The following is a 26869-nucleotide window of genomic DNA, read 5'->3' on the forward strand; positions in this document are numbered from 1 at the left end:
AAATATTTATATTTCTGAGCCTACAAATGTAATTAGATATACCAGCATAAAGTGTGAAATATTTGAGTTGTTGTTTTTTTCAGTTTTCTCTCTCTCTCTCTCTCTCTCTCTCTCTCTCCCGCTCCCCCCCCCTCTCTCATTTTAAACTTTGGCAGGACCTAAAAGGCTAGTTTACATAGCTTTTAAAATCCAATCTCCAACTGATAGGAAAGCAACATCATTCTGAAAAGGTAGGAAGGTTAAAAATCAGCTTTAAAAATGATTTAAGTTTTGATTATTTTTATATTATTAAAGTAATCTAATGGGCACAAATAGTAGTCATATAAAAGGGATAAGGTCAAGTGTAATAATAATTTCATTCAAGCAATACTTACAGTGCAGACTCTCTGTGAGGACACCTTCCATTTCTACTAATAATCCAGGACTGGCCTGTTTTAGTATCTTTCCTGTTTTCCTTCCTTTTGTTGTTCTCATCTTACCTCCTTTTTCTCAATGCCTTCCCCACATTCATTCCTTTACTCCTTGCTTTATATCTCTTTGCAGTTGGTGGAAAGAATGGAGCCTTCCAACTAACAATGATGGAGTGCCATCTCCCAGGATGCTCTCAGACATGAGAAGGGAGAATGTGGACTCCACTGGGGATTGAGTCCAGTGCTCTTCAGAGAAACCTCAAGGCAGCTTCCAGCACCACTTACTTCTCTCTCTTCTTCCCTAGTCTCAGTTGACCCCAAAATACTAGGTTTGGCTTTTTAAAAGTAATACTAATTACCATCCTTTACATGAACGGCTATGCATTAAAATCTAACTAGAATGCACCACAAAGATGATTATGCATACCATTAAATATGTGTCAGGCTAACATTGTTTAAGTTATATTTGATTTCATCTCTCAACTATATTCCCCATGCCCAATTATCAGACATTTTTTCTTGTGTAGTATGCTCATGTACTCAAGTTTGACCAGAGGACAAATTAGTCCACAGTGCGTTAGATCAAATAGATTTCAGAATAATATATTTTCTATTCTTGGTTTGGATCTCTGAAAAGAAACTCTTCCAACATTTATGTCAAAAGAATGACTATATAACTATTTCTTCTAGGTACAATTTACTTGTGTGGACATTTAATAGAATACCTAGTCTCATAAAGAATCACTGCATGATTTGAGTATATAATTATACAATGTACATATATAAGTAGAAGACAAAAATGAGTATGGGAGTGTGGAAACCAAAATTCTGTTGCTACTACAACTGTATATGATCTAAGCTTCTTTGCGTCTTGGGTATATTTTATCCTCAAAACTAGTTTTTACATTTAAATATATAATTACTTCCATTTCTTTATGGTCATGGAGGAAGTTAAAAATATATATTTATTGGGGCCGGCCCAGTGGCTCAGGCTGTTAGAGCTCCATGCTCCTAATTCCTAAGGCTGCCAGTTCAATTCCACATGGGCCAGTGGGCTCTCAACCACAAGGTTGCCAGTTTAATTCCTCGAGTCCCGCAAGGGATGGTGGGCAGCGCCCCCTGCAACTAGAAAGGCAACTGGACCTGGAGCTGAGCTGTGCCCTCCACAACTAAGACTGAAAGGATAACAACTTGACTTGGGAAAAAAAAAGGCTTGGATGTACACACTCTTCCCCAATAAAGTCCTGTTCCCTTTCCCCAATAAAATCTTTAAAAAAAAAAAAAAAAAAAAAAAAAAAAAATATATATATATATATATATATATATATATATATATCTATCATTGGAATCTATTATGCAGAATTTTTAGGTATTATGAAAAAAGTTTCCTATTCTTTCATCGCATAACTGCATTTTTTGTTTGCTTGCAATTTAATAAAATGTGGAGAGAAGATGAGTTGAGGGTTTAGTCTCTGCTAAAGATCTATTGTGCTTCTTATGATGTGTTGTAAGACTGATGAAGTGTTTTGGAATCTTTATAGAACTATGGCTGTAAAGTTCCTGGAATCAGATATTGGATCTTCAATGGACAGCCACTGGGCCCAACATACGAAAGTGGCTCAGGAAATATTTCTTGAATAAATGATGCTCTATAGAACTGATTCATTTCCTTAAGTAGCCAACCAAACCAGTTTACTCAATCTCATTGATTTTGTGGTCTTATTGAGATATAACCTATAAAGTAAAGAGTCATAATAAGGGAAGGGATAGAAAGGTTCCCATTGTTGTATTGTAGTGAAAAGATGGTGTGAAATATTTCATTGAATTGTGTTGCACATAAAAAGAAGATAAAAATATTTCAGGACTATGAAGAAAATACTTCCTAAACTTTTGAATCCCTGAATAGCACTGGGGGGTGGGTGGAAACTCCAAAGACAATAATTTTAAAACAAAAACAAACTAGTCCTTTAATTATAGCATAATTATCCATATTTCAAACTGTGAATTCAGTTTTGCTTTGGTCTTTTAAATAAATTATGCATGTTTTCCATATGAGGCCCCACACCAAAACTCCTTTTTAATCTGGAAAAACATTTCCAAAATCCAAGTTAGTATCCAAACTCTGGGATATTAATTTGACGTTGGATTCCTCCATAAACTTTCCATGTTTAGCAATCTTTTTGAACTGCCCCTTGGGATACACATGTTTGTATTACACATATTCTATGTCTTTTAATAGTAACGTTTAGGAATTCAGTAGGAAAAAAATAATGCCTTGTAAATTTGATCTCTTTTGCAAACATCAGAACATGAAATGTACTTTGGTTTACCCCCCACTAGGTTTACATTAATAAACCATCAATTGTAAGCCCAACCAACCAATTCCAAAGAAACTTCCAACTTCAACATTATATGCTGTTTTATTCTGTTGTGCATTTAACAAAGGATTAAGGCATAATGCATTTTTAATTAACTTAAGTATTAATGGCAAAAGGCTTTTAAGAGCAAATTTTTAAAGAATTGCTCATCATAAACATGGTTTCAATAGAATTTATTTATAAAGCTGGGTAGAGGAACAGGAATGGATAATTAAAACTTAAAAAAAAATGTTTTCCTTTTATACAAAATGGTTAACTTGAGGAACTTCATAGATAACAGCAAAGAATGTAGGAACACCATTGGGGGCTATGTACTGATTCACAAATGCTGAGATTGTCTACTTTTTTTGGGCCGAGTTTTTGTGAAACTGCTTCTATTAAACATGTACAGCCTGGATTGCATTTAGCCAATCAGACTCCTTAACGGGACCACACTCCACCATCACAAATGTCTTTGTCAGTAGCCACTGGGATTCCTGAAACTGCAGCTAATGAGATGATGAAGAGCAACAGGACTTGGCTTTGAGCCACAACACTGATGAGGCCAGTGCTGTCTTGCTTTTAACTCTACTGTGCGCACGACACAAAGCCACGACGACATTGTGTACTTTGTCCTTGATAGCACTTCAGCATTGACAATGGGCTGACTTTTATGGCTTTGAAAATTGTGAAGCCAGTTAGTACAGTTAAGGTGTGTCACGTTAAATGTAACAGAAACCCACCAATAGTGGATTAAGCACCAAACTTTTGTTTCTCACATACATAGAAGTCCAAAAGAAAGCACTACAGGCATGAAGGAAATTATCAAAGACTGAGGTTCCTTCTTGTTTTCTGCTCCATCTTCCATGATGTCTGATTTTCATGATGACAAAATGATTGCTCCATCTGTAGACAACATATCTGTGTTCTCAGCTGGAAGGAGAAAGTCCATAGGACCAATCTGCATGCCGGTTGAGTCTGTGTCCCTTTTTAATAAGGAAAATCACATTCCTAGAAGCTCTGCCAGTAGAATTCTGCTTATATGTCAATGGCCAGACAGTCCCTGATGAGTCACCTCCAATTGAAAAGGTAGCTTGGGAAATCAAATTCCCTTTTGTTTGGGTACTTTGCTTCCCCCAGTAAAATCAACTCTCCATTGGTGAGGAAGAAAGGAGGAAAAAGTCTACTCGGTAGACAAGTAGGAGTGGTTGTAATACCTAATGTGGCTTGTTATGGTGACCAAACAAATGATCCGTTTTCTACTTTACTTTGTGTTGTATAGATACAACCTCAAATATGCCCTCTTATAATCAGAAGATCCAAAAACATTTTATATCACAACAACAAACTTTAGCTCTCAAAGTCTCTATTCTTCCTCACAGGTCTAGCCATAGCTTCAGGGACTTCCCAGGTGTGTCACATGCAGTTAGCAGCAAGGGCAGTGCTTGGTGGAGTGAGTCAGAAGGATAGTTTTGGCATACTTATCTTTGTCATTTTTTTCACTCATAAAACCTGAATCCATCTCATTTTGGCAAAATGAATTGTAAGCTGATGACCACACACTCCTAACTTCTGGCCTACTTCTGTTTCCAGGTTAAATTAGAAAACTCCTCTTCATTCCTCAATGTTTCTACATTGGGTAAGTCCACGACACTCATGTGATAATGAATGATCCAGATTAGGGGTCCGCAAACTGGGGCTCACAGTCAACTCTGGCCAGCTGCATTTTTGTAAATAAAGTTTTCTTAGAACATGGCTGTGCCTCTTCCTCTATGTATTGCTGCAGATGGCTGCTTTCACACTATCAGAGCAGAGCTGAGTAGCTGCAACAGAGACCATCTGGCCTGCAAAGCCTAAAATATTTACTATGTGGCCCTTTACAGAAAGAGTTTGCTGATCCTTGATCCAGCTGGTCAATATATAAAAATAAGCAAATATTTGCATTGTGCAAGGATCACTTCCTACTAGATATGTGACAAGTACTTTTTCCTCCTGTTTTCTCCCTGAGCCACTCCCCAGAGCAGAAGCAAAGGACACTCCTGCAGACACCTTTGAAGGAATTGATATAAGTAACGTGAAGTGAAGCCCAGGGACTAATTAGTTCGAGAGACTTGAATGAGTGAAGAATCAAAGTGAGAAGCTTTGAAAAGTTGGGACTACCCATATCAATGCCTGGTGCACCGTCATCAGTCCTCATTTACAGAGGAAGAAGTCATTTTTCAAGAGAGAAAGATCTGATTTTCAGGATAATAACATCAAAATAAAATTCTCTCAAAGAAAAACAATTTAGTGTTTCCCTACAATTCCAAACAAAGTTACATATTTTCTTCACTGGGCTCCTAGAATAGTTTGGTGGATCACACTGGAATTATTTGTTTAAACATCTGTTTCTCCCACTAGTTCATTAAGGGCGGCACTGGCTTATTGAGCTTTTCATCGCCACTGCCCATCATGGTGCAAGGATCATAGTAAGTGCTCAAACTATGATATCTAACAGAAGACTTAATTAATCGGGTTTAAAATCTTATTTTGGTGATTATGGATAGTGCGAAAGAGATCTGATTATCAATACTGTGAAGTAAAGGATTAACTTTGCCCTTAAGAGACGTTTAGCTTTTGTTTTCAGCTCCCGAGCAGTAACCTTTAAGCTCTTGGAATGTCCTGCTTGATAAGTGTTTTTGTTTACTTGGTGCCTTGGGCCCCACCAGACAGTCTACGCTAACCACTAACTGTGTAATTTATGGCCCTTAAGCCATGAAGTATCAGCTTGACTTCTGGAGGGGCTGGAGGCTGGATTCAGTGAGGCAGCCAAGCGGTCATGTCTATGTGACTGAACCCCAATAAAAACTCTAGACATCAAAGCTCCACTGAGTTTCTCTGGTTGGCAACACTGTGTGTATTGCTGCACATAGTGCTAGAAGAAATAGGCACTGGTATGACTCCACTGGGGGAGGCCAACAGGACCGCTTGCACCAGGGACTCTCCTGGACCCTGCCCTGGGCATCTCTTCCCTTGGCTGATTTTAATCTGTTACTCATCACTGTAATAAACTGTAACCACGAGTATAACAGCTTTTCTGAGTGCTATGTTTTTAATCTTCATTTTATAGATGAGGAGATTAAAGCTTTAAGATCAAATACCTAATCCAAGATCTAAAGGGTGGAGAAGACTCCAAGTTCAAGCTCGCTGACTCCAGGGCCCATCACCCATCCATTGTAACAAAACTGTGCTCCGTTCTTCACGATATAGAGAACAGCCAGAGTTAACCTCCAGTCTTGTTCTTCCAACTTTCCATTCATAGGACAGGGGTCACAGTGGGTGTTACTGTGAGAGCCATTGGCTTCTGAGCAAAATATGTTCTTTGGTTTTTTGACAGCTCCATGTCTCTCTTTGCCCCTAACAGCTTCTATGACAATAAGTTCATAACTCCTCCTAATCAGTCGTCTTTGTTTCCTCCTTTGCAAAAAAAATAATAGCCATTTAGAAAGTTGGTCTCATTCTTGCCAAATAAATATCTCAAGAAGCCATGTGAAGAATTCACATATCTAGGGTGGGAAACTAGGAAACCAACAGTCACTCAATGGGGGCTTGATGAGGGAGCATGATTATTTTGTTTTCCCTTTGGAAACTTCAAGGTCACAGGGACAAAAGAGGAACTGGGGCTGGAATTCCCTGGCCTGACCCTCAGTGTACAGGTAGTGCTGACAATTGGGCAGTATGAAGCAGATTGGTCAAGGATGCCCGTCACTCTGCTCTCCAAGACTGCCAGCTCAGACTCACAACATGTAAGTGGCACAGGCAGTGGCTGCTACGTGTGTGCTGCTAGGAGAGTAGTTAAATTAACCTTTCCATTCCTACTCTGGGAAGCCAATGATGTCTGGCCGTGGCATGTGAGTCAGAGGCAAGCCCATGAGTCCAGAGTCCAAGTAGATCAGACACATAAAAACAGCTCTTTCAAGAGTAAATTTCAGTAGCACTCAGATTCTAGAAGTAATCACTCCACAAGTCTTTAGGATGAGATACTAAGATTCACTTCAATTCTTTCCCCCCACTTATGTCAAGCACAATGAATGTTATATCACCCAGGGCTAAAAATCAAATTCAAAACAAGAGGAGCCAGTAACAGCTTATTCGGGTAGTCTAAAACCCAAAATGTGGGGTCTCTGATTTTTATCTTCATTTATAGATATAATTCACTCCTTGACCAAATGGATTTCTCCTTTTGTCACATTTCAATTCAAATCTTAGACATTTAGAGTACAAAACCTATGTGGCAAGTTTCCAATGTCAATATGCCTGAGCGGAAATTTGATATTTGGTCTCTGCTTTTCCCTGAATGGATCTTTTCTAACTATCCAGGAAGAAAAGCCTTTGATTTATTAGAATTGGGTCAGTCAAATAAGGCCCAGCAGCCACTATAGACACAGGCGCAATGGATTCATATTTGAGATGGCTCCCAGGGCTGAGTTATTCCTAAGCTCTCATTAAATTGGCATCCTTTGGACGAACTTTGCCTTGAGTCATCCTTCAAAACCTTACAAGGGCTTCTTCAGTCTTGTCTTTGTTTACCTGAGAACTATTGTTTTAAAGTTTCATCTGCCCAGAGCTATGTACAGGTTTGTCAATCCCACCATTAGTGATGGCTGGCCTTTGTTTCTATTCCAGAAACCTGAGATTATAGAAACACCATTACTGACTCTGGCCGTGTACATGGGGTGGTCTCAATCTAAGTCTATGGTCTTTCTAGGTCAAATATCTGATTTCTTAATTTTTTTGAATTATACTTTTACCTCATATGCATCTTTCAAAATGACATAATTTAATCAAGAACAATTTGAAATTGTAAGTGGCCATTTTGGAGAATTTGGGACACGAACAGAAAAGGAAACAAAATCTTAACTATCCATTGGTCTTATTTTGGAATTGATATAACAAAATTTCCAAATGCAGTTTGGATTCTAAAATTGCCTCCCTAAAAGATTTGCCAAAAACTAGAATTTGAAATAAAAAGTTTATTTAAAAGTTCAGACTTATCATAGGCACGTTCATTCTAGGCCTCCCTGAACTCTACCAAAAGGGAAAAAGAACTAGAAGCCTCTGTGGAACAAAGAAGAAGCTTCAAGCGAGACTTCGGAACCCAATTTCCAACAAACCCCTAAAACAAGCAAGGAGAATCACCTCTAATTATAGGACAGAAACAAACCTTTTGAATAGATTCAGGCATTTCAATTAGAAGTCCTACCACATTGTCTATAATTGTACCCTGGAGTTATAAGATTTCTTAGGTAATAGGGGTTTTAAACACCCCTGAGACTCTCCCTCTCACCCAATCTATAACTTCTATATTTACCTGTAACTGGCTTTCTCTCATTTAATTTTACTCCCATCTATTTGCAAACTTTAGAAATTAATTAAAAAGTTGTCATTCTAGAAATGTCTAGTTCAGATAGACAGATCTAAGCAAAAGGAAAAGTTATTTAGCTCTTGGAAAAAAAAGTGCGGCCTTAGTTACTGGGTTACAAGATAAGGAAAAAAGCAAAATGACAAGAGGTTTTAAACGTGATGTATAGTATTTACAATTTTGGTTTATAAGTACACATATTTATAAATTGTATTTTCAAAAATTTCATGTAATATTATTATCAAAATGATTCATTGGAAAAATAGCTTCTTTTGTCGCTAGTGCCAGGCTCAGTGCTGCTCAGCCAGAGGTGTGGGACCCATGAAGCCAGATGCTGCTTGTCTGGGTTGTGTGAACCCCGTCTCCACTTCCTGCCTATGAATAAAATCCAGCAAATACTTGCTGAGTATTTACTTTGACCAAGGCATAGTGCAGAAATGACCCATGTGATCTTTTATATTAAGTAATACTAACTGCAAAACTATTTCTCATTGTATTGTAACAAATGCAGTAATGACATATATATTTGAGGAACACTTTTAAATCCTGTATATGTATGGAAAAATTTGTCTGTGTTTTGCCTCTTAGCTTTACATAACAGACATTAGGGTCCCTGAAATTGCCTCCAGATTTAACCAAAATGGTTAGGTTTGAGGACCTCATGGAAGTTTGCATTTGTACACCATCAATATCCTTGGATGTTTAAGCAGGCAAATCTATAGAGCACGGAAGTGTACTACAATGGTTAAGAGGCCAGATTTCAGTGCTGAGCTGCATGTATGCAAACCTCAGTTCTCTCAGCTGTGAGACTTCAGCAAAATAACTTAAACCTCCCCGTGCCTCAGTTCACTCACCCATTAAATGGAAATCATCATATCAATAGCACTCTTCTGATAGGGTTCTTGTGAAGTTTAAATAATTGATACATGCATATCACTGACATCAGTGCCTGGCACATTTGTTACTATTATGCTCTAGGCTTCAATGTTGAAAAGCTTCATGCAATTGCTTTGCATACAAGAGCTTTGAAAAAGAATGTGATCACTGATTTGCAATATATCCTGTTGGTCATCTTGTCAGTCAAGGACTGTTAATCTAGTACCTATTTGGCAATAAAACGTTCTGAACCTTTACTATCTGATTCAAAGAACACAGAGTGTTGATAGTGTAAGAAGGTACCTTAAAAGGTATTTTTGTCTTTTACTGCCCTCTACTCAGGGCAGCTACGAATTCTGAGACCTCATTCATCCAAGGTGGAGTCATGCATCTGTACAGAAGACATAGAAGGTATCTCTCAGTGTATCTGAGGATTAGTCCTTGACAGGAAACACAAGATGCAAATTTGAGGCTGTGAAAAGGACAGAAATGCTTAGCAGTATAGATGAAGGATATAAGTATTTATGAGTAGCTTTTTTAGACAAAGCACCCCTTTGAATATAAGCATTAGGGAGTTCAGGAATTTTTAGTTGTACAAGAAAGACTTTCAGCAATTGTTTTTCCTTTTAATCACGCAGCTGTACATTTGTGCAAAACTTCACGGTTTTCAAAGTAGGAGACCCACTGGCATCAGGACCCTTCCTTGCTCCTTCCTAGCTTTACTCTGGAGAAAAGGATATATGAGGAGAATGATGGAAGGACAACTCCAGGTAAAGGTAAACAGATGAAACCCTACAAGAGCAAAACCTTCATCCATAGAACATGAGTAAACTTGAGCATATTTTGCTGGGGTTTGAATTGAATTACTCATGTCCTAACGAGTTTCTGAGGTGAATTCTGGCCTCTCAGTAAGTAGATAATTTAAGGAGTACATGTTCTGTTATTGTGGGAAACCTAGAACAAGGATAAGGAATATGTCTATCATTTTTAATCTGTCCTTTGCAATTGGGTCAACTTGGTCTAACCTATGAAGTTCTCCTTGCAGGGCTAGATCGTCGCATATTAGGAGCTGTGAACGGACAGGAGCAGACCCCTGGGGCTGCCTAGAGACTGTGCAGTGAGGCCAATCGGAAGCCCTGAGGCTTCATGTTTGCTCCTCAGTACAAAACTCCAGACGCTGGCATTTCTTCAGTGTTACTCTGATAAGGCTTCTTTTTTCTTTCTGTACATCAACGTTTAAAATACACAAATTGAGATTTTACTGTATGTGAAGTCTTCGAAGATCTCTTTTTGGAAAATGCTTTAATGGTTCAAAGTTTGATTATGGTTTTTTTCAGGGTCATAAGTAGGATTTCATTGCCTAGTTTGGGTTTCTCTTGGCTGCTGTGATGGCTTTTTATTTGTTTCCTTTTCTCAGACTCTCTCCATGTCCTTTCCTTCTGTTGTCAGAGTGCTGAAGGACAGATTTAATCAAATCACTGTCTTAAGAATATTTATTGTCTCCCTGTGGGCCTATAGAATGAAACCTTAATTCCTTATGAATATATCCAAGGCCCTTCTTCCTCCCACTTTTTCCCAGGAAGTCTTCCACTCTCTGTGCCCCATGCAAACAAGAATCACGACTGTTTTGTTCATCATTCTACCCTAGTGACCAACGGATTCAGAAGTGGCTAGGTATATAACATACAAGAGAGAAGATGGCAGGGTGGAGACTGGGATGAACTGGCAAGCACATGCCTCTTTCAAAGAGGGAGGAGGCATAAGAACTGATACTCAGCTCCAGTCATTTGTTGCCATGTGGGAATGTGGGCACAGTGTTGCCAGATCTTCCATTTTTTTTTTTTTTTTTTCAAGAGAAGCCAGAAATCTGGAATTTTATAGAAATCTTCCAATTTTTAAATCTTGGCAACTAATTCAAAATATTTTTAAAACACTGTATGGGCCAAAAAAAAAAAAAAAAAAAAGACTCTGCTAGCTAAGACTGTGACCTCTTTGGTAAGAGCCAGAAAGTGTTCGTTACCTACCTAGCCTTGGGCTCCACCTCCACTACACGTTCTGCCATTCCCCAAACGCGCCGTGTATTTTGTACCCCTCTTCAGCATTACTCTTGCTGCCAGAAATGCCCTCCTCATTCGCCATTTGGAAACTCCTACTCATCCTTCAGGACCCAGCCCAAATGTCACCTTCCCTGAGGAGGTGTAGTCAGGCTCTGCCCAGACTCTGTTATAACCCGTAGCACGTACATGGTGACCCTTAGAGACCAGGAGGAGCTCTCTTTTGAATCTTCCCTGGCACCCAGAACAGGATCTGGCGCATAGTAGGCTCTCACTAAATGTTTGCTGAATGGATGTGTTCCCATCAGAATGAATATATGAGATTTCCTGAGGAAATAAACACTTTTCATTTCCTCTCATCTTTGCCATGTTGATTTCAATGTGGTAGGCAAATCCATCTGTGGATATTGGTGTCCTTTTTCAGTTCTACACTACGTGCAGACTGTACGCTGTTTGGAGCTCTCCACTGCTACCACACTTATTGGCTTAGGGTTAAAGCGTATCTAGGCAGATGGTTATGTAACTATTCCTTTTAAATGGGCTAAATTATTCAGACTGGTTTTCAAGAACTTAAGGTGTGGAAGAGTTCTTTCTTCAATGACTTGGGAATCAGTTTTATAGAAATAAAATTATTACATGCTGGGTCAGGTAGTTCCAATTAAAAAAATATGCCCACTAATTTTGTTGTTTTGTAAGCTTAACTTCTTTGTGAGAATTTCATTTCTTAAAACTGTTTTGAATTCATGTTTGATGTATATTGTGAAAATAATGCCAGCTTAAATGATTTCATATGAAAAATGAAAGCCACTCCAATCTATCCTTACCTCTGTTAAAGTAAAACCATAAGGGCTTCTAATTCCTAATTTCCTGTATACACCCTATACTTCCCAACAAACAAGCCCATCCACATAATTTGACCACATATCCACCCACACACAAAAAAGCCCACAGATTTCATACACATACATGCATATAAACAGAGAAATATAATAAGCAATTTGCATATAATAATTCTGTCTACACAATAGTATCCAAAGTAGACTTCTCCCTCTGGAATTCAATGCATTCCAATGGTAATTAAGAAACTGTATTGCTCCTATATCCATAAATCCATATACTCCCTTGGTTTATTTTTCTGAAATTTCCTATTTATTCAGATGGAACTTCCTAATATTCAGATGGAACTTCTCTGAAAAATATGAAAGTGTTTTGAACAAAGGGCAATGTTTTTTCCTAAAGTTACAAACAGATATTTACTCTTATTTAGGGGCTGACTAAAGAGCTGCATCAAGTAAGATTTTCCCACTTATAACTACTGTCATTCCCATAAAATTTCAAGATAGCAGACATCAGTTTTTTTTAAAAAAACTGTGCATTGGTTGGTATAGTGGTGAGCATAGCTGCCTTCCATAAAAAAAGACAATAACTTTTCTTTTATAAGACAGTTAAAATTTGATATGATCCAAAGAATGACTAAGATTCATGAAGTAAAAAATTCCAAATAGCAAAACATGAAAAGAACAAAGCTTTCCAATGATTTGTTTTCCAAGTCAATAAGATATGCCATTTTTGCATGATGATTGACAATAGATTACTATCAGATGAAGTTTACACTACATGATTATGGAACAGTATTTGTCCTTTCCTCTACTATATTTTCTCCTAAAATACACCACTAATAGGATTACTCAATTAGGGCCTCAAGAACTCCAGAAAAGGGTCAGAGTAACACACAATGCTATGCTTGGCAGTGAAGCCCAACCACAATCCCAGTCTCCCTCCTCTGCCCTCACTTACTAGGCTCCAGGGGCTAAAAGTATGCCAAGTCATCAAAGTGTCACTGATTAACTTAAATGGCCTCTGCAACCGAAGGAATCCAAGTGAACGAGGAACTGGAAGCACTAGGCAATGAACTTGAAGGTCAAAATTTTGAACTCCAAAGCTGGCGGGACCTTGCTGACCTAGGACAGCATTGAACCTCAATCCCCTTACCCATTTGTTTATGTTCTCTCACTGTCCCTGTGAATGCAAACATGACTGAGATGTAGACTTTCAGACCATGGGGACCCTAATCTGAAGCCAGGGAGGTCAGGCCCCATTGTTTGGGTTGAATGGATTCCAGACTCTTCTGAGCTCTGTCTGTCCCTAACCTTCTGTGCAGGACAGGTCCAATGTCCTAAGGAGCTGTGCACCATGCTTTGTCCTAGCAGCTTCCTCGTCCTTTCTGGCTCTTCTTGATTCCTATTCACTCATTGGAAAACATTTGCAAGAGTCACTGTGATGGCAGAAACATTACAAATGCCTCAGCTGTCAAATAGAAAATATACTACTGTCCTTACAAGTCAAAGGACAGGAGGAACAGGATGCAGTGGAGTTAGGATGAAATTAGCTGTTAGTGAGAGAAGAAAGTACTTTCACCAGGAATCTCTTGCTCTCATTCAGTGGAGCTTGTCCATAATTTAAATTTTCTTTTTTTTTTTAAATTAGAACACTCTTTTTTTTTCTCCCAATTTTTTTTTAAAAATTAGTTTTAGGTGCACAAAACAAAGTAATAGACGTATATCACTTATATCCCTCACACTGTGTCAACCCCCTCCCCCCATCCACTATCCCTCTGACATCGCACAGAGCCAATACATCAATACATTTCCACTGTCTCTATTCCTAATGCTGTACTCCGCTTCTTATAAGTACATACATATGTGTGTGTGTGTGTGTGTGTGTGTGTGTGTGTGTGTATATATATATATATATATACACACACACAAGTTTATATATATATAAACTTGTAGTTGACATTCAGAGACAATAGGGAAACATCAGATAATGATGTTGGAAGGTCGTTAGAAGGTAGTTAGAATTTCCAGAATGGAAAACTATAGCAGGTCATTTTCAGACTAAAAATTCTTGCATCTTTCCTTTTAAGGGAGATAAAAATCCTTTGATATGATGCAGTAGTATATACATGGCTTGTTACTAGGTTGTAAGCTTTTAAAACCTTATTAGGTTCCCCAAACCAGGAATATAAAAGTGCAGTTTATCCACTTCTCCCTAAAGACATATTTATTGGCATCTAAAGTGAAAAGAGAAAAAAAAAAAGGTTTCTGAGACTCCCAAATGTATCTAAATAAGCAGTTAAGAATACACAATGTGTATATGCCACATCAAAAGATGTATTGTAATTTAAGGACTGTAGGGTAAAAATAAAACCCAAATCTGCCACAGTTGCATAGAAATGTGTTTAATCCTCTGTCTGAGTTATTTGGTATGAAACATTACCCTGCCCCAACAAACCTTGACAAAAACTTTGGTGGAAAGTTAGCCAGGCCACTGGGTTCCTGCAAGCTCTGTGGTAGGGTTGGCCAATCTTCATACCCCTCCCAGCGCTACCATGCTTTAAATAAACTCATCTGACTTTAAAGGAATGTTATGCAGATGGACAGATTGTTTGTTTGCACTTATATTTCTGAAATGGAGATGCTCGCGTTACTATTGTGTCAGGAAGCTTCGTCGTAAAGAACAGGGTCAGGGCAATCTCATTTATGCCTCGTAAAGGGACCCCAGCACGCCTCCATAATAGATACACCTTTCCTTGGGCCCACAGCTGTCCTTCAGACCAGTCAGGAACTCTGGGCCCATGAGGCCTCCACATGGTACTTGGAGAAATTAGGGGCGTTTTGCCCCAAATTATATTAGTCATGCTTTGGTGTCAAATGAGTGATTTATTATTTTTTTTTTAGAACCAATTGCACATGCATGCAATGATCATAATACTAGGTAAAAAATTACTGACATAATAATACAGCTAAAATTGGCCTCTACACTTTCACGTGTGTATTAAACCTCTACTTCGTGCCAGGCCTTGTATTGACTCAAACAGAAATGTGAAAAAGAGCATGCACGAGGGGCACTGAAAACTGGTCACAAAGGCTAGACGGTAAGTGCTAGCAGGGAATGGCAAAACGCTAGGAACTCGAAGCGTTGCGATCGAATCTCAACTTAGCCAAAAGTCAAGTGGTTAAGGCTGGAAGCCAGAAAGTGTGGGAAAAAAATTCAAAAAACTTTATCATCCTTGACATCTTTTACGAAGATGTCATGTTGGTACCCATGTGCCACCTCTCAATAAATTCATTTTAGGCAGGCCTTCCTCCCACCTTCATGGAGACGGCTGTTTCTCCTGTTGAGAACCAGATGAAAAAAAAAAAAAACTGCCTTCCACTCTGAATTCATGTTGTACAAGAAATGCATCTGTTTAAACACTGGCATCCCATTCAGTGTGGTGAGATTTTTTTTACCCCATGAAAGGCACCAAGTAACTCTCTAGTGAAGAAAAAGTGGAGTCACTTCTCCCATCTCCCACTTAATTCAGGGATGTGCTCTTACTTAGTGAAATGGAGCATAAGTTTTGCCTGCAGTATTTCAGTATTTTAATTGTAATTTTTGTCACTCTTGTCTCTTGTATCAGCTACTAAGACTCAAGTTTTAGAAAATTAAAGGTGAGAGTGTGAACATGATTACTTGACCAAGCATAGTTAAAAGAGTATCAGCAGCACAACCAGACTTATGGTTTAGAATGCTTAAGTTGTAGCTCAGAGGAGGTATATAAGGAAGGGATATAGAAGACAGGCTTGGATACTGCCACAAAGGCTTGTAATAAAGCAGAGGCAAAAGGAAATGGAAAGGAAAGATTTCATAGAGAAAATGTAGGTGGTATAAGTGACAGGGTTTAGTGATTACTGACATAAGAAAGATTAAGCTAAGAAAGGTAACAGTTATAAAAAGATTGACTTTTGACAGGATATGCAAAAATTCGATGTTATTCTTACAGACAATTTATAACTTGAGCTAGTAACCCAGAAACATATATAAAAAAACGGCATTTACGGTGCAACCTGTATGTTTTCCCCAATAGCTCTGCTGTGAAGCACCTATGAGTTAGGGTTTATGATTCATTTGTGTGCCACATTTTTTATATTGCTAGTACTTAATGCTATGCAATAATTTTTTTTAAAAGCCAGATTAATTCTGATAACAAGGATATTGAATTGGCACGAGGAGGTACAGTGCTGGTGACTAAGCTGTCCTTATGACTTAACATGTTTCCCATGAAAGCCTAACATTGACAAATCAGTGATGTATAGATTCCATCAGGTACAACAGAATGCTGCTATTAGCAAGTAGTAATTAGGGTCCAAGGTGGATCATTATGGCTAATATGGCCCTTTGCATGAAAATAAAAATGTCAGCCCTGATTCAAATTTAAGGAGACCTGGCACTATAGAGTTTTTTCTTCCTTCCTTCCTTCCTTCCTTCCTTCCTTCCTTCCTTCCTTCCTTCCTTCTTTCTTTTTGTGGTTTGTTTCTAGCATGATCTTGAATCCTTTAGGATTAGGATCTGGTATTGGTACTTGTGTCTGCAGTATGTGGAGAATGAAAAATCAGTAAAATTCTAGCTCAACCTTCTGACATGTTAAACATAATACTACCTGTATTATACCTATTGAGAACTACGTCCTCACTCTTCCTGTACTTGAGAGAGTGTGTGTGAGTGTTTGTGACATTGTACATTACAGTGAAAGTGGAATTAATTATGGTTGTTCAACTTATTTCTAGCTCTTCAAGTGATTTTGACTAAAGAGACATGAATGACGATCGCGTAAGCAATCACGGTATGTGGCAGCGTTGAAATATTCAGGTTCTTGTCAGATTTCCTTTGATAGAATTTTGTTTGGAGTTGAGATATTACCTAATTTCACTAAAGTAGAACTTGCCATGAATTTACTCTTCTGATAATTGTAATACTGTGTATAGCGTTGTCTTTAAATTCCAAGACACACATCCTTTCAGAACTGAGTAACGTTTACTATCAACTCACGTTACAAAAACTTTTTTAAAAATAGACACTTCATCTATAAGATGGCTATAGTAATAGATAACATTACTCCCTCAATTAATCAAAGATGGCTAAAATTTAGGAAAAACAGCAACAAAAAACCATAAACATTGGGGAATATTAAAGGCTGAAACAAAGTACATCTATCATTTTAATGTATCAAATTATTTTCTCTTCAAGAATGCCTAAATATATTGAAATATATTTAACACAATGGAAACATCCTCAATTTGGCTATAGTGAGTACACTACATTTAAGTAAACTTCTCTTTTAGTGGTTGAAAATGATGCCTTAATCCCATAATGGATACAAAATTAAAATACTATTTATACACTGTAAGCAATTATTCTTAGGTACAGCCAATTTTGATTTCTACCATTTTAGAAAGAATGCAGCCCAAACCTGAAGTAAAACCTTCTTCAAGTTAAAGTGCATTTCTGGAATATTCAAGTTTGGTGGGAAAACTGGAGAAATACCTAATATCCGTTCAATAATTGCACATCCAAAGGGACAGATCTTAGTTTTGACCAAACCCTTATTAAGAGAAAGACCCCACACATATGTAAGGAAAGAAACATGTTAGAAACATGTGAACACAACTGAAATGTTTCCCCAGTGCATCTGGCCCTGGCACTGTGACCACAGAGGCCACTTTGGAGCGTTTGGGGAGGCCTCCCAAGGCCAGGGCACAAGGCCCCATTTCTCCTTGAACTCAGGCAAGTCATGTGTTTTCCCTGAAAATCTGGGCCCAGCTCTTGGTTTCCTCCTCCGAGGATTCCATACCCTAAGTTTTCTCTGTAACGCTAGAAGTTGGCCCAGATTTCCAACATTTCAACATTCCTAATTAAAGAAGGATTGTCTTTATCGGGCTGGCAGATGGTGCTGCAACAGAGTCTGCTCCAATTGAAACGTGTTTGCGAGGCCTTCCTCAGGAGAAGCAAATGCACTGGGCGTACCTTCCATGGCAAGTAACTAGGTAAGTGGACAGGTTCTGAAAGAGGGAGAGGGGAAGGGGAGAGGGAAAAGGAGAGGGAGAGAGGAGAGGGAGAAGAGATAGCAACAGAGATCTAAGGATAGAGACAGAGATGGGCTAATAGTACAACTGCAACGTCTTTCCAGATTGAAGCCCTGCTCTAGATTTCTGTAGGAGCCAGTCAAGTGTAGTGGTTAATATCAGAGACCTCAAGTCCAATAGATTTTAATTTGAATCCCTGTTCTGCCACTTATAAAAAGGTAAGGTTTTCAACTTTGCTGCACATTAGTTTTCTGATGCATAAGATGAGGACAGCATACTCTCCCAGAGGGAGCTTTTCAGAACCACATGACATAATATATTTAGGAGATTATTTTACAACTGACATTGACATAGTATAAAGTTCCCATAAATAATTTTATATTATTAAATATCAGTTAATTGAGTTTGTATCGATCCCAGATATTGGAGATGTAAAGAAAATTATTTTTATAGAGTGCTGACCCAAATATTACTGATTTTGTTATGCTCAGAGGTGGAGCTCACCAGATTGTGCTGTTAATATAGAATAAAAAGACCGAGTTGATTGGTTTCTGTTTGGGATACAAACTTAATTTTGGCCCTAGCAGCAGCTAAAGATTTTGTTTTCAAGGAAATATACTCTGGGTTTTAAATATCAGCATAAAGGTTAAGTTCTCCAACTGTTTATCTTCTTTCTGGTTTTATACTTCTACAGGCCAAGTAAACATTCTAGGAAAAACTAAGCTATAAATGTGAGGTTGCAGACAGGCACTCAGCCTACGGGTGAGATGATGGTGGTCTTCTCCCTAGTCTTCATAACCTTCATGCTTCTCTTTTTTCAATCGAGGTCAAACTCTCAACCACCAAGCCATCTCAGAACTGTCATCTATGGTGTTAGATAACAACAGATCTTTGTTTCTCAATAGAGCACACCTGAAGAGCCAAAGAATTCAGGTGGCAATAGAAGTCATCTTCAACTGCAGCATTTTAGCTGTGTGTATGCCAGGAAGGCTTCCAGGAGCTGACTACTTAGGACCCTAAATTATACACTATGATCATCTAGCTAAGGCTAGATGGGGCAAATGGAAAATATATAGGGGTTGGGTCTGAGAAGTCTCAGGAACAACTGAAAATATAGAAGAAATTGGGGAAAAAAACCCACTTCTTTCTTCTCTCTCCAACTCTTCTACAAATGGAAGAAAAGTAACTAAATTCATTTCTTAAGAAAGGCATTATTAGTGGCAAGTGTTATCAAGGAATTGGAACTCTCGTGTACTAGTTGTAGAGGTGTAAACTGGTACAAACACTTTGGGAAATCAATGGGTGGTTTCTACTAAAGCTAAACTACACATATCCTGTGACTCAGCAATTCTATTCCAAGAGGAAGCAGGCATTTGCCTACCAAAAAATGGACACACATGTATGCATAATAAATTTTTCCATTTATGAGTAATAGAAGACAACTGAAAGTATCTCAGATGTCCATCAACAGTAGAATGGATAAATTGTGGTAGTCATACAATGAAACTCGTACATGCCAAAAAAGGGTATTGTTACATACAACACAATAGATGAATATCATAAACATCACTTTGTGTGAAAGAAGTCTGACACCAAAGAGCATACACTGTATGACCCATCTTCCCTAAAGTTCAAAACGAGGAAAAATGAATTTATGGTGTTGGAAGTCAGAACAGGGGCTACTCTTGGGGAAATCGTGACTGAAAAGGGGCACAGGGTAGAAGAGGGTTTGGTGACTTTTTGTTTCTTGACCTGGGGTGTTTGGTTATATGGGTGCAACACCTTTGTGAAAAACATCAGGTGTTCACTTAAGATTATGCACTATTGTGTTATATTTGTGTTATATTTCAATAAAATCTGCCTAATAAGACAAAACAGTCTCTTACGAAGACCTAAAGACTACGGTTTTGAGACACTGGGGTAGTTCTGCCAGTTCTCTGAGAAAGAACATTAAAAACAAGGTCAGAAGACATGGATGCCTCTCAAAGCATTTGAACAAATCACTGTTCCTCTCTAGGCCTCATTTTCTACTTCTGAAAGAGGGGGGAGTCACTAGAGAGTCCCTAAGATTTTGGGGGGGAGGCTCTAATGTAGGCACACTGACCTCAGAACCAACACACTTAACCACTGAACTTGTTGTCTGCCTAGAATGGACAACAGGTAGTTCACAGTTTCTGTAGTTTTCCGAAAGGTGAAGCCTGCTTCTTCCTCAGATTCTTGGACAGCCTGATGGAAAACTTCATTAGAAGAGATTTCTAGAAATCTATTTTTTTTCTCTGGTAGACTATATCCTGTCAATGTTGGGTCTCATTATGCAATAACCCCCTGAAGAGAATTTATCCTTGATTATAATAGAAGTGACAAGGGTTAAACCAAATTAGAATTGAAGTAATCAACCTAAAGACTGTAAGTAAACTATTCTGAGGAGAGTTATGTTCTTGAAGTGGCCAAATAAACATTTGGATTTTTGATTGCCTACTGTATCTGACCTCCTAATAAACTGGGGTTATCAACATCCCCATGCCAATTGAATTCTAATAAGGAGGTCTAACTGAAATTAAATGCAGATAGTTTAGAGGAGGCTTTCTTTATTGTGCTAACCATAGCCGCCACTGGGCCACAAGCTTCCCTAAATTGGAGTTTTTGCTTTGAGATGACATTTCCCCTTCCCTTGCGTGGGGATAGGGGAGAGCCCTTTTCATCGGCCCTTTTCCCTTTGACCCTTCTCTTCTTACCCTGGGACAATCTAGAAAAGTTATTAGGATGGAAAATATTTTGCTGAAATTTTGGGGGGAATCATTTCCGAGAATTTTCCAAACCAGCAAAAGGATGCTGACTTCCCATTAGGACTCAATAGAGTGTAGCAAATCAAACAATTTTCCAAAAGGCATTTTCCTACCACTCATCTGACCACATTTGCCACCCCACAGAGAAGGATTGTGGCTGCAAACGGCATTATATCTGAGATTCTCACATTGAAATAGGTATATTTTCAAATCTTGGCGGGAGAAAGGAGCAGAGAAAAATTCCAGTATAGATTTCTGAGTGGGGGTGGGTGAGTAGGCAATGACAAAGGAAAAACAACAATGTAATCAGGAAAGAAACAAATCCACTTACTTTCTGTAACTGAGTAGAGACCTCGGCACTCTGAAGAACGTGGAGAAAGACTTCTTGAGCAACGCAGAGAACAGTTTCAAATTCTACTCCCAGTGCTCTGCGGGTCTCGTCTAATCAGGGAAATTTTATTTTTCATCATTCCTTGCTGAGCTGTGACACATGAAAATAATTACTGAGGTTAGAGATGGAAAATATTTATTAGGTCAGCTCGACCATCCTTTCCACTATGTAGGCCGGCTCCCCGCTGGGCCTGGAGGGCAGAGCTGTGACAACAACTTGGCATGTCCGTGTCTCCCAGCACCTGAAAAGCGGGTTATTCTTCCCTTCTTGATCTTTGCTGGGTCTCTGAATGCCAAGAGGAGAAAAAGGAAGACAGCAAGATGTAATCCAGCAACAGGAAGTTCTGTCTCCCAGCCACTGACCAGCTATTAACATGGGAAGTTGTCCAACTTGGCTTCAAAAGTTTGAGATCCAACCTCTCCTGGAAGACTCCCTTATTGTTTGTTTATGACAGATGCGCAAGGCCATATTTAAGGTTGGGAAGCTTTCTTCTGATGAGCTGCATCCTCTGCTCATCGCTTCTCCTTGGGTAAGAACCGGCTTCTCAGAACTGATGCTCTCCAGCTCCTTGCTTGCTGAGGGGCCTGCATGCCTCACTGGTTGTTATTCAGCCAAGAAAGAGAAAGCTGGTCCCCTCTCAGCTTGCCTATTCAAGGCACTCCCCCTGAGCTGTCTTCCTTTCGGCTGTTTTTCTTCTGCATGACTTCCAGCTCACTAACACTGAACCTGTCCTAAAGAGACCACAGCAGCACTTAGCAGTCTAAAGGTGGTCTCCTCAGAGCCATAGAGACAGGGTCGCCCCTGTGCTAGACCCCCCAAATAAACGGCCCTCCTCAACCCCCTACCAGCTCCAGTCTATGAGCCCTTGTTTCACGCGGAAGTAGAGGGCTGGTTCTCTACAGGACTCAGTGCATAGAAGCACTTCATATGTGTAAAATAGTGCTCTCTGCTGCCCTCCCCTCCCCCTGTGACCAGGGAGTGCGAGGGCTAAGGGGGCTTCCATCGCCTCAAAATCGCCTCATACACTGACAAGTTGCTCAAGGGCCCCACACAGAACTGGTCTAAAAAAATAGCCCAAAGAATTGATTCAAATTCCTATCCAAGCCCCAGAACATCTAAAGGCCTCCACAACTTGCTATAAAATGAAGGAAGTGATTGAGGAAAAGGTTATAATGATTGAAGAAATTCACATCGAGTGCTAGGGTTGCTTGTACAGGTGGTGTAGGGTGGAAATAAGCATACACGGAAAGACAAATGATCCATACAGTCTGCTTGTCTGTGTACAAGAAGGGCCTACACGGGATGTTTTTAAGGTAACTGAAAACCGTCCACAATTCTCCTGGGCGATTTCATAGGTCTGTGGAGAGGGAGATCTTTTACAGGCGCTAGATAGGGCCCTAATATGACCACGAGTTATTTACATCCTTTAGGTCTGCCAAGCAGGAGCACTGATAACTGGGCGCTCAGGTCTATACTGAGACACTGTGTTTAGTGGTGAGTGGGGTTTTACATAACAGATCTTCTCACAGAACTTTGAATGTGCTGAATTTTAATTCAGTGTATCACTGGCTTCCTCACTCCCTTGTGAACATCCACCAGTAGACGGTACACCCAAAAGCTTTCCAGTCCTTCCCACACTTGAGCTAGGGAACATAGCATCCAGGAGAGGAATGTTCTCCAGCTGGGGAACTGAGGCATTGGTATTTAAGGCTGTGTCAGCCTTTTACGAAAATAGCTGATCAGTGTAGTTTTAAAAAGTGAGGGAAGTCATATTGACTATTTAAAAAAATCCAACTTATTATTTTTACTACACTAATTAGTTAACTGTGCCCTGTGGAGGCTTCTCTCCTAAAAGATTATCATCAGCTCTTATGACTGTGAAGGGACCTGGGAAAAACGCAAACATGAATAAGATGTCACGTGATTGAATACATGTAAAGGTAACAGTTTTAAAACAAGAATTTCTCAGATTCAAAAAATAATAAATATTTTAACAGTATTTCCTCTATGTCCAAGCTAAATTGTATATTTTTTAGTTTGACCTTTTTTATATCTTTTTTTTTTTTTTTTTTTTTTTTTTGTCATTGCTCCATATACCCTGAGGGGACTATATGGTAGGGGATTTGCTAGCCTCATTTCAATATATTTTTCTTATTCATTTTAATATCCATAAACACTTCAATTTTCTTCTCTATTCTACCGGAAAAAAACCATGCTTTTCACTTTTTCTTTTTGGAAAATAAATTAACCAAAATGTAATATGATATTTAAGTGAAGAGTGCCACTGACATTAAACGGCCCACATGGCATTACATTATGTTTTTTGTTTTATTCTATGCATCTTTCTAATACAGGCTAAAGCTGGTATTCACGTAAATTGCTCTGGTTTTATAAAACAGGATGCTGCATTCTTTTTGAAACCCAGGGCTCTGGTGCAGTAATAGAAAAAAAGGCAGCAACAAAATAATGGGCACTGGCAATCAAACTATCATTATAGGTACATTATGTGCAGGGTGCTAAATTGGTAGAAGGCCTTTATTTTTAATTTCTGCTCATCTGTTCACCATTATTAAGCAAGCTTAGACACCAGAGGAGATTTAAGAGTGACAGAGGGTAATTATACACTTTAGGAAAAGATATCTGTCATCATAGGGTTAGAACTACACCAAGAGAAAAGACCCCTCAGAATTTCATACAGGGCCTCAATGTACATTTTTGTTTGGACAGGTACATAATTTTTACTTTATATTCCTGTTTGAGTTTCCCATAATTCTATTCCTACTAGATTTTTATAGTCTGGCAGCCACTGTATATCATTTCATAGTTGTTTTTAAAGGGCATAATTTTAATAAATAATTGTTCACATCGCACTCTGTATTTAAAAACAATTCACAATGCAGTTAATTATCAATTTCCCAATTACGGTGATGAAAATGTGGCCACGTTAAACATAGTTGGAGACTTTGGTTAACTCAAATGACATAGAAACTATAAAACAAAGACATAGAAACTATATAACAAAGACATAGAAACTATAAAAAATTTTTAGCAGTTTTATTGATGTATAATTGACATAAAATAAACTGCATATATTTAAAATGCATACTTTATGTTTTGATATATATATATATATTTCACATATATATGTATGTGAATAAACACCCTCTAGTGAAATTGTCACCACAATCACAGGATAGTGGACATAGTCATAACCCCTAAACTTTTTTTATGCTCCTTCCTTTATAATTCCTTCCATGCACCCCACTGTCTGCCCAGGTAACAATTAATCAGCTGTCACTATAGATGAGTTTGCATTTTCTACAATTTTGCTTAAATAGAATTATATGGTATAAACTCAATTTTTTTACTTCATTTATTCAGCATAGATATTTTGAGATACATTCATGTTGCTGCATGTATCAATAGCTCATCCCTCTTTATTGCATTTTATGGATATAGCACCATTTGTATATGCATTCACCTGTTGATGGACATTTGGATTGTTTCCAGTTTTTGGCTACTACAAATAAAGCTGTTACAGGCATTTATGTACAAATAACTGTGTGTACATATGCTTTCTTTTCTTTGGGTAAATACTTAGGAATGCTATAATTGATTCATATGTTAGTTGGGTGTTTAAATTTTTTAAAATCTTGCAAATTTTTTTTCAAAGTGGCTGTACCATCTTACATTCCCAACTCAGCCTGTGAGAGTTCAAGTTGCTTTTCATCCTCATCAACACTTGGTATGGTCAGTCTTTTGAAATGTAGACATTTTATAGCTATATAGTGATATCTCATTCTGTTTTTAATTTGTATTTCCCTAATGGTTAATGGTGTTGAGCATCTTTTTATGTGGTTATTTGCCATCCATATATTTTCTTTGGTGAAGTGGCTGTTTAATACTTTTGCCATTTTTTAAAATAGGGTTATTTGTTTTCTTATTATTCAGTTTTGAGATAATTCTTTATTACGTATTTTAGATACAAGCCCTTTATCAGATGTATACTTTGCAAATATTTTTCTCTCAGTCTGTGGTTTGTCTTTTCATTCTTTTAACAGTGTCATTCAAACACAAGTTCTTAATTTTGGTAAAGTACTATTTGTCTCTTTTTTCTTTTCTGGGTCATGCTTTGGGTGTTGTACCTAAAAAATCTTTGCCTAATTCAAGGTCATAACGATTTCTCTTGTGATTTTTTTTTTCTAGAAGTGTTATAGTTTTATGTTTTACATTTAGGTCTGAGGTCCATTTTAATTCACTTTTGTATATAGCATGTGGTATGGATGGAAGTTTATTAATTTGCATATGAATATTTGATCATTCCAGCACAATTTGTTGAAAAAAACTACAATTTGCACTGTGGTGAAAAAAAAAAAATCTATTGTCCATGTATGTGTGTGTCTATTTCTGGATTCTCTATTCTGTTCCATTGATCTGCCTTTCTTTACACCAATAATGAGTCTTTTGACCCATGAACATGGTTTATCTCTTCATTTATTTAGGTCTTTTTAAATTTCTCTCAATAATGTTGTGTAGTTTCAGTACACAGGTCTTTCAAGTCTGTTGTCAAATTTATTTCTAAATATTTCATATTTTTGATTTGTTATAAATAGTATTGCTTTTCCATTTCAATTTCTACTTGTTTGTTGTGTATATATAAATACAATTGATTTTTGTATATTAATCTTATAACCAGCCACCTTGTTGAATTCACTTAACCTAGATCTTTGTAGAACCTATGAGATTTTCTACATAGATGATTATGTTGTCTGTGAATAAAGACAGTTTTATTTCTTTCTTTCCAACATAGGTGTCTGTTATTTATTCTTCTTGTCTGATTGCACTGGCTATAATATCTAGTATAATGTGGAATAGAAGTGGTGACAGTGAACATTCTTGGCCTGTTCTTGATCTTAAGAGGAAGGCTTTCAGTCTTTCACCGTTAAGTATAATATAATGTTAGCTATAGGTTTTTCAATGATGCCCCTTATCAGGATGAGGAAGTTCCCTTCTATTCCTATTTTTCTGAAGGTTTTTGATCAGGAATAGATGTTGAATTTTCTCAGACCTCTTTCTGCATTTACTGAGATGATCATATGCTTATCTTTTTCCGTTTGATTTTCAAATGACAAACCAGCCTTGTCTTCCTGGGATAAACTCCATATGGGTTTGAGGCATTATCCATTTTATATACTGTTGGATTTTATCTGATAACAATTTATTAAAATACAGTGGTAGAGGCAGGGCACAGAGGATTTTTAGGGCAGTGAAATTACTCTGTATAATACTTTAGTGGTGGATACCTGTCATCATACATTTGCCTAAACCCACAGAATGAGCAACATCGAGAGTGAATCCTAATGTAAACTATGGACTCTAGGTGATAATATTGTGTCAGTGTAGGTTTATCAGTTATAACAAATATACCATTCTGGTGGGAGATGCTGATAGTCGGGGAATCTATGTACATATGGGGGTAGGAAGTTATAGGAATATCTTCCATTCAATTTTGCTGTGAACCCAAACTGCTCCAAATCAATCAATCAATCAGTCAATCAATCAATCAAACCAATTGTTTAAAAAAACAGTTCTGGAGATGGACAGCAGTGGTGGATAGTTGTGCAAAACAATGTGAATATACTTAGTGCCACTGAATAGTATTCTTAAAAATGGTTAAAATGCTAAT

The 26869-nt window shown here is 38.1% G+C and overlaps 1 protein-coding gene across 1 annotated transcript in view; it reads right to left on the reverse strand.

The window, feature by feature from the left end:
* Positions 1 to 21140, reverse strand: part of SATB2 (SATB homeobox 2) — a 237890-nt gene extending 216750 nt beyond the window's left edge. Inside the window, exon 1 of the mRNA XM_074339726.1 lies at positions 21124 to 21140. The gene's annotated coding sequence lies outside the window, so the exon portion shown is untranslated. The remainder of the gene's footprint in view (positions 1 to 21123) is intronic.
* Between the last annotated feature and the right edge of the window lie 5729 nt (positions 21141 to 26869).

This window comes from Rhinolophus sinicus, linkage group LG01, assembly GCF_036562045.2.
Source record: "Rhinolophus sinicus isolate RSC01 linkage group LG01, ASM3656204v1, whole genome shotgun sequence".
In the NCBI taxonomy this organism is placed as follows: domain Eukaryota; kingdom Metazoa; phylum Chordata; class Mammalia; order Chiroptera; family Rhinolophidae; genus Rhinolophus; species Rhinolophus sinicus.